Source organism: Carcharodon carcharias, chromosome 14 (assembly GCF_017639515.1).
Source record: "Carcharodon carcharias isolate sCarCar2 chromosome 14, sCarCar2.pri, whole genome shotgun sequence".
In the NCBI taxonomy this organism is placed as follows: Eukaryota; Metazoa; Chordata; class Chondrichthyes; order Lamniformes; family Lamnidae; genus Carcharodon; species Carcharodon carcharias.
The window spans coordinates 25,959,544-25,969,157 of NC_054480.1; the positions used below are offsets into that span (position 1 = coordinate 25,959,544).

At 39.6% G+C, this 9,614-nt stretch overlaps 1 non-coding gene across 1 annotated transcript; it reads left to right on the top strand.

Annotated features, from left to right (window-relative positions):
* The first annotated feature begins 8,936 nt into the window (after positions 1-8,936).
* On the top strand, positions 8,937-9,127 carry LOC121287678. Its single transcript, XR_005945215.1, has one exon. It is a non-coding gene; the product is annotated as a U2 spliceosomal RNA (small nuclear RNA).
* The last annotated feature ends 487 nt before the right edge of the window (positions 9,128-9,614 follow it).

Here is a 9,614-nt window from a genome sequence, read left to right on the forward strand (position 1 = left end):
AACAACTGACAAATAGTTTGCAGAATTACATGCTAATTTGTACCACATAAATTGTTTCCTAAAGATAGATTAGATTTAGAAGCTAAAAGATTTAAATGGTATGCATTATTCATCCCATGGATTTCCTGTCTTAGAAATCGCTATTAAATGTTGTTTGCTTTACCTTGCTTCTCTCTGATTAGTTCTAAGATTCCAGGCACTTCTCATTATATTAAATACAGTGCCCCCATTCTTTATGTAACAATGTGAATAAGCAGCATTGTTCAAGCATGCATGTAATATAACCATCTACCTTTCTGTACTCTGGAGGCATCTTCTGATGGCCAGTCAAAAGAAAATTAAATGGTTGATTGGAAGCTTCCTAAGGTCAATTAGAAAAGAAGTTTTGTACATAATTATACTCTGGCTACCACAAAGGAAAGAGAATCAATGCAAGTGTTTCCTGGACTCACTACAATTGAGATTCGATGTTGTACAACATTTCTGGAGGAGCATGACACTGATCCGAAAGTGCAGTTTATCAAGCAGTGCTATTGTGTTCAGAGGTAAAAATGAATTAACCATGTTCTGCTAATGGAATTAAAATAGAATGAGGAAATGAGATAACAGGGCACAAAGATATGATCAGGGGCATAATGGAACAATGAAAATAATTTGATACACCAAATATTTTTAAGTTAGTAAGCAGGCTTGCAAGTGAGTTGGCCATCTAAATTTTATCACAAAAGACTTTGCTCAGCACAAGTTAGACATTTTCTGCTGTTGTTTGATGACAGTAATGATCAGGACAGGCATTTAAACTGACAGAAATTTGGAAGGCTTCCAAATTTGGATGACTTCTTCCTTTCCATGCTGTGGCCTGTTTTCTACCCCCAATAAAATAAAGGATATGAAATAGGTAACTTAAAAAAAAAGTTGCTGCATTTGAGCTTTCCACTGCGGCAATTAAAAACAATCAGTTCAGAATAGCTCACCCACAGAGCTGGAGTGATTTAAATGATGAAGTAGCAATAATTGTTGGCAGAGATCTGTTCAACATGTAATCTGTGGTAATAGCTGGTTCACTGTTGTCACTGATGGGAGAAGGCTGCTCAGTAGAGTGCAGGCTACAGCAAAGACTAAGCTGCCATTAAAACTAGTCGATGGGGCTTTTAAACAATGCATTGCATTGTTCTTGTTGGTAATTTAATCAGCTGAGAAATAATTAGCTTAGGGGCACTTCACGCTGTCATATATTCCATTCTTCCTGAAGAGAAATCAAACATTTTAATGCTTGTATGTTTAATCAAATGATAAGCACAAATAAAACTGGGACTAAGAAATTAAATACCATTTTTAACATAGGCTATGCATATCTACAGGAACTCTTACAAGTGGAACTCAGTTGGCTGTTTTTGAATTCAAAATTTAGAGGTGCAACATGTACCCAAATAGTTTGGTCTAGTGACAAGTGTTTCCCAGTCTTCTAACCTGGAATAGCATCCTTGACCATTGCTTGCTGGGTGACTGTTAAGAAGTGGAAAATGATTTTCACACATGAGTCCCCATTAACTGAGGTTCTATCTATAACAGGAACATTATCATGTAGAATGATCTCAACTTGTACAAAATTGCTGGAATTTGCATTCACATGAATTGCTCCTTAAATAAATCTTAAAAAATGGCGAGTTGAATGCCTGGTTTCTTAGTGGAAAATGTACCCCCAGGAGGTTAGCTTTGAATGTTTTATTTTTGTTAAAACACTGGTTGCATTGCAATAAAATTATTTTGAAGATGAACCATCTAGGTGAAAGATGTTTGTGCAGGAACTGAATTCTGCTTCTCCCTCATCTTGTGTCTGTAGCAAACCCTGGCATCAAGCAACGTAAGGCCTAGGTGCAGAATAATCCAACCTCAGAACAATAAAGCATTTGTTCTATTTTCAATCCCAGCTATTTCAATCTAGGTATTAATTTCATATGGAAACCACAAGACTGGCATTGAAACGACAGATTCAGTCAGTCTGAGGTAAATTTAAACCCAACTCCCAAAATAAATTGAATGCATTTATTTTGGAAGTAACTTTGATGGTTTATTATTAAATCTAAATTGCTTGTCAATGCAGAGTGTGGCATGTTAATACAGTCACTTGAGGACTTATAGTAAGCCATTGAGTTGTAAGGTCACAATTCACCAAGTTAAGATGTAAAACAAACACCTCAATAATTAGCAAAATATATATTTACTAACAAACACATTGCTGCCTTAGTCAAAGATTTAACTATTGTAACTGATCATGAGAAATTGTCTTAATTGTATTAACTGGATGAGAATGCTTTACATTTCATTCCTTCTCCAGAAAGTCACCAGCTCCTTACCACGTTACCTATCTTGGGTACTTGAGGGTATGAAATATAACCATTTCCCTCCTTTTCTCCTATAAACCAGTTGTCATGTCCTTTCCTGTCCTCTGACCAGAGAGCAGGAGGTCAATCCATTCCCAGGCCTTCAGTTCGGTATTGTAACTCTTCAGACCACAAGTATCAACTTTCTAACTGTAGGAAGCCACCTGTGCCTATCTCCAGCGCCTCCCTGCAACAGCTGAAACCAGAAAGCATGTGAGCATATCTCCTGCTTCCAGGTGGCCTTGTATTTTAAAAACATGGTTTTTTCTTTGTTTTTACAAATTTAATTATATCTCACAAGAGCCTCATGTACAACCTTAATGACTGTTGATGTATTGGCAAATATAGCAGCTAAAACAATGGGCATTTAAGTAGCACCTTTAATGTAGGAAAACATCCCAAGTTCCTTAATTCATAGGTGTATTATCAAACAAAATTCTATCCTGCATACGTTAAGGGCGGAATGTTATGACCCCTGCCACTGGCAGGATTTTCCGGTCCCGCCAAAGTCAATGAATGTTTAAATGGCTCACGGCATTTTCTGGCCCCAGTCCCGCAGCAACGGGGCTGGAAAATTCCGCCCTAAGATTCCTCAAGCTGTAATAAGCTGAAAGACCAGTTTATCTTTATTTTATGGTCTTGGTTGAGGGAGGAATATTGGCCAGAGAACCAGATGGAATGCCTGCTCTTCTTTGAGTAGTACCATCGTATCTGCTACATTCAACTGAACCACCAGAATAGACCGACATATCCTCAAGTTAGCATCTTCACTCCAACAACCGCAACTCTCGCTTTTCATACTGGACTGTGGCATCAGCCTAGATTATGTGCTCAAGTTTTTAAACACTTCTCACTTATATACATGCCAGAATATGCTTGTACGACAGAATTATTTGTCCCAAAACTTTGAAAAGTCAGCGCCCAAGTTACGGTTTTCATAAAGTTATGATTTTACTTTTATGATTTCGCTTAACATTTAAAATGACTTTAAGTAGATTCTGTTCAAATACCTTTTACATGTATTTTTAATTGGTAACTGCATAGCTGTGAAATTTGTATTGATTGTATATATAAAAAATGTGCAGGTCTAGATAGAAGGTAATGCAGTCCTGGAGGAGTTTTCAACTCAGTGCAAGTTTATAACAATGACAAAGTTCAGGGATGTTTAAATCCCCTCCAGCAGATGACATCACTCAAAGTAAAGAGCTGGAAAGTTTTTATGTACCCGACTGTGGTAGGAATTACCACAACTTCCAAGTTACTTGCCATCAATTCTAAAGTTACAACAGGATAAAAATTCATCTTAGGCAGCAATGCAAACAGGGGACAGTGAATTGGTGGTGTGTTTTACATTCCGCCAGTTTCCTTGGAACTTTTTTTCATAAAAGGAGGTTAACTCTCTCCTTTCATACCTGAGAGTGTTATCCCATGAAGGGAAAACTAAAAAAAAAAATATACATGGGCAAACATAAATATCTTCTGATTGCATGGCATTTCATGAGAGAATGTATCTCATTGAGCTAGAAAGGTGAATAATATACATGGTGGCAAGTTGTTACTAACAAAGGGCTAGACTTATCCCGCGCCAGGAATGGGAACGGAATGGGGGGTGGGGGGGGGGAGGGGGTGGGAGGGAGCGGGCATGGAATTTTATGTTGTCAGCCTGCATACTGGTTCCTCAGACCATTTTGCCAGAGGTGGGATATTGGGTGGTAAGCAGCAGGGCTACGCACCTGGAAGTGATGGGTAGCAAACTGACCTTCTTGAAGGCTTATTAAGGCCAGCTGATGGTGACAAGCTGCAATTTTCCAGTCAGCCTCCAGGTCCCTGAGACAGTGGGGACAGGTTAGCTGCTGGGAGATGACCTGCCAATGGCAGACTGGGAGGCCAGCACTCCAGGCAGGCTTAGAGGCCCTCCCTGCATGGAATGAGTCAGAAGCAGCTGCAAGTCACCCTTTGGAGGATCTTCCAACCTCCCCACCCCTCTCCACTCTCCTTCCACCCACCACCAGCCTCCCACCCCATGAACAATGGTGACCAGGCTGCTTAATCTAATTAGTACTTTAAAATTTGAGAAGCTTGGAGAGAGGGCTCCATTTTGGGGCACCTTCTCTCTCACTTACCTGGCACGACATCCTGCTGCTGCTTCTGAGCTGGAGGGCTTCCTAATGGGCCTCCAGCTGCAAGATCCTGCCCACCATCCTTTATTGGACAGCGACTCTGCCCCCGGTCATTAATTGGCCAATTTGGGGAAAATCACAGGTGAGTGACTGTTGCCCACACACTGCGGCTTCTGACTCCTGATGGCAGGGTTCAGAAGCCCACAGGGATAATCCTCGCCAAAGTAATGTTCTTTTTTCTTGTTTGCACCACTGTTCCTTGTTCAGTCTAATGATTACATCTGGCAACATTCATATGTTCTTCTGTCCACTATTTTGCACAGGTATTAACCCAGTTTATGAAAAACAAATAATGCTGCTAAACACAGGTTTTAGGCATTTGCCCGGTAATATAGGCAATAGTAGTTTCTGGGCCTTGGTCTCAAAAGAATTCTTGTAATATAGGGCAGGATTTTCCATACCCGCCCACCACTGCAATCTTCTGGTCCTGCCACAAGTCAATGGGCTTCTGGCTGGGTTGCTGCCTCACCTGTGGCGGGGCTGGAAAATCCCGGCCATAGTCATTGAATCATACAACATAGAAGGAGACCATTCAGCCCATTGTGTTTCTTCGAAAGAGCAATCCAATTGGTCCCATTCCTCTGGTCCTTCCCAATAGCCCTTCAAATATTTTGTTTTCAACTATATATCAAATACCCTTTTGAAAGTTACTATATAATATACAAATAGTTTGTTGTTTGGAAATTACTGCACAAGCCTACGATATTTATCTAAATATGTCTGTCAGTATTGCCCCATGTTGTTTGTCTTCCTCTGCTAGCAGTCATTACTTTTCCTGAAATAGGTCTACTTGGTGCTACAGAAGAAAAGCAGGTGTACTTAGTAAACCCCTTATTTCAGACAGAAGCATGCCTACATTTTGGCTGCCACCAAAATACAGGTGGATGTACTCTATAGACCCCACTATAGCCCCCAATACATCACTTTAAAGGAGGAGCAGTTGACTGAAGGGTCGTCTTGCATTCATTAATGACTGATGAGGTAGGAATCCTAATCTCCATGGTCCATCTCTTAAAATAAGGAGCTTGACAAACTGTTGGGAGCCACTGGGAGACAAGCCCTGGGGTTTTCATCATAGGGTTGGCTAGCATGGAGGAATCCACAACCAACATACATGGAATTCTCATGTATGGGATGAGAACCAACATCCCTCTTGAATGCAAGCTGAGACACAGACTGAGAGTCCAGACAGCAGTGAGCATGGACTAGAAGCAACAAGCAGCACCAGTGAAGCAACAACAATTCCAGGGCTCAGTCAAAGCATGGGATCCACACTACCACACTCAGAACCATTTTGGAGCCATTTTGAAGGCTTGCAACAGGCCCAAAACTGGGAAACTGATGAAAGAGGTCCTCAAGATACAGAACTGCTTCTGGCTTATACAAAAAAAATCAAAAAGACAAGGTCAGTACACTACTTTATGCAGTTGGATCTATTGCCAACAATGTGATAGCAAGGCAGGGAATTGATGAGACTTCAACTTCTTATGAAGAAATCTGAAAGCATTTGATTCATATTTCAGTATCTCCAGAAACTTAATTATAGAAAGGGTAACATTTATCATGAGAAAACAAAGACCAGGTGAAAACATGGCTTCGTTCATCATTCTTCAATACAAGCTGGCAGGGAAATGCAATTATGGAATCTTAAAGGATAAATTGATTCATGACAAAATTGTAGTAGGGGTCCTAGATGAAGCATTATCAGACCTCTCACAGGCAAAAGAGAATTTAATACTAGTCATGGCAGTACAAATTGTGGGGCAAACTGAGCTTAGAAAACAAAATGGGTGTTTGTTCATGGAGATGACAAGGTCCCATGGAGAAGATGGATGGAGACCAATTTGTTTGTAGGCCATAAGAAAGAGTTATCCAAAGTTTAAGCCTGCCAAAAGGGGGAAAGTGCACCAGCCTCCATCTTGAAATGTCTTTAGTGTGGCAGGAACAAACTGCACAGGTGAGAAGAATGGCCAGTAGGGAGAGCAGAGTGCTATAACCGTGGAAAAATAGGCCACTTCAAAACTGTCTGTTGCTCGACAACACCGACAATCTGTATAAAGAGGGACAAAATATTAAAGCAGAGCCGCATACAAAAAGTGGAACAACCACAGAATAAGGAAGTAACCTTCCTAGGGGAGATAAATGATACTGAAAACAAATACTGGAGTATTAAACTTGAAATGGATGGACACCCCACAGAGTTTAAAATTAGACACAGGAGTAGAAGTTTCTGTTTTATCAGACGAAGTAAAACGTCTCAAACAGATTACGTTGCAACCTCATCTATCAAATTACAGGGTCATGGTGGGGCTACATTAAAAACCAAAGGCCAACTTATGGAAAAGTTGAAATATAAAGACAGACAAATTCATGTCATTCAAAATCAAAAATGCTCTGCACTTAGCAGATTGGGAAGCTTAAAATTGAAGCTAATTATTGAAGTGAATGAAGTTGCTGATGAGCATTATAGCAGTACACTCAGGAATGAATTTCCAAAATTATTTAAAGACCAAGGAAACTAAAGACTGAGTACCATATCACCCTACGAGCTGATGGTAAACCAACTTGCCCTTACACTGAGGAAAGTCCCTCACCCATTCTTGGACAAAATCAAGGGTGAAATTGAGAAGATGCAACAGCAAGGGGTTATCTCACCAGTCATCATGCCAACAAAACGATATTTAGGAATTCTCACAGACCCAAAGCCTAACGGCTCAATAGGAATCTGCGTGGATTTAACTCAACTAAACACTCAGTGGAACATGAGATTCATCCAATGGCCTAGCTGGCTGAGGGTCTTGCAAAACTAGCCACTTAGCATAATGGCAGGAAAATAATGTAGAAAGTGTTACCACTCAAGAGTAAAGGGCCAACATTAGAAGCCCATGACGCTGATGTAATGATGATGTAACATCACATGATTGAGTAACAGAGATCTGGAAGGAGAAGTTCCAACCTGGTGCAGAGTTCCCAATATGTACATAGTAGCTGTAAATAAACCGTAGTAGTTTTAACAAATTACAGTCTCAAGCAGCTTTCTTTGGGAGAATAGACAAGCCCCAAAGAACCCAGTCTAGACCACGGACACATGGCAAAACAATTACATCATTGTGATGTTACCATCACCCCTTCTATTTGTTCATGATGCCCCAGGATCTGCTGTGTACAGTATTAGAGAAATAAAATCAACCGTGCAATGTTTCTGACAAGCTAAGCTGTGGCCAGATAGAAACAATTGGTTTATAGCTCCCTTGAATCTTTTTCTGGCTGAACATAGACGATTGTGAAAGCAAAACTCTCAGAGAGACAGAAAAAAATGCAATAGTTTTCTTCCTTTAAAAAGACCAAGAGTAAACAGTAAATTACGACAATTGGTGAATTCTATCATTAAAGGTGATAAAGTTATCACTATAATCCTTTTATTATGGTTTTGATCTAGTTGAGTTCAATATTAAAAACAGGTGTGGTGTATAAACACTAGTTTTATAGTCTGTGTTTTATAGAAATTAACTTCGATCCCATTTGCACAGTAGCGTTTATACACCAGACAGTCACCCTTAGGGATAAACAAATGTGACCTGTGATGCTTTGATTTTGAAACATGTTTCAATTTAATCAAGTAATATTTTTCTGCTTCAGAAACACTGCTTCAAAGCATCCTGGAAAGGTTTCCCCCTCCCTAGTGTCTCTCATTTATTCAATCATCAAATATCCTCTGCAATGGTTGCTCTGAATGACAAGTATTGTCCAAGATTGAATGCACTTTTGAAATATAAACCCTGACTGAATCAGTTCTATACTCCATGCACTGTCTGGGGGAAGGCTTCCAGCAGACTACATCCCCAACAGCTTGTTTGGAATTATTGAAATCGTGAGAATTACTCCACCTTTTTAAAATTTCCTTCTGTTCTTATGTTTTCACCTCATAAGAAATGAAAACAATACGATCACAATACAAGTAGCAATGAGAAAGAGGTCATCCTTACCTTTACCATCATACACCATTATACATAAAGGCAGCTACAGGTAATAGCTCTGCTGTGACCTACATTACAATGGCAAAGCTCAGAATTACATTTTAAAAGTCACTAAAAATGTCCTGGAAATATTTTGAAGAACGACAAAAAATAATAGGTTGGAGGACTGTCTGGACTAGAATCCAGGCCATTTAAACACACCATAAGCTGTGGCCTCAAATTCAGTACCAGGTCAAATAATCACTACTTAATTAAGTTTCTTAGTATATTTTAAAATTCAGAAATCAAATTTGTTTAAATAATCCAGTCATAATTTAAAACTAACAACTGAATACAACATTTCATATAACTGATTAAAATAATCAAGATATTTGTCCACATTAACCTACACTTAGTTCGCTTCTCAGCCTTTTGGCTAAGATCAAGTGTAGTATCTGTTCTTATCAGTTTAATATCTGATACGTCCCTTATCTAGGGACCATATATTAAATTGATTTTTGGAGCAGGAAAATGGAATAGGGGTTTGCTCCGTCCACTCCACACATCGACCTGGTTTTGCAGTATCTCTGGGAACGGTGCACCCCCCCCCCACCTTTCCAGGGGATTTTCAATGCTAAAAATAGTTTTAACCTACACTTAATTGGACTAATTTCAAAGAATTAAAAAGTCAAAAACCCTTTTCTTCATTGCTACATTGTTTCACTTGATGGCATTATTGCTCTCCCATTATTCTGGATGGCAGTGACATTGCATTCCCAACTGAAGAACAGGCACGCAACCAATTTACTCACAAACAGGATCCGAGTGCAACATTCACCACCACTGGGTAATGAAGCAATCCAAACTTGCAACTTTGCACCCAAGACATGACATGGCTTATTTTGCCCAGTGTATTCTAGGAAAGTCAGTGACATCATGAGTCTGGTCGTGTGCAGTTCTACAGCATTATTTTACTTGAAAACAAAATTAGCAAAATAAGCAGATTTCAGCCAAAGCTACTTACTCATTTTTTAATGCTGTAAATAACTCTCCAAAGGGAAGCTTTTCAACTGGATTCTTGTTAGCGATACTTC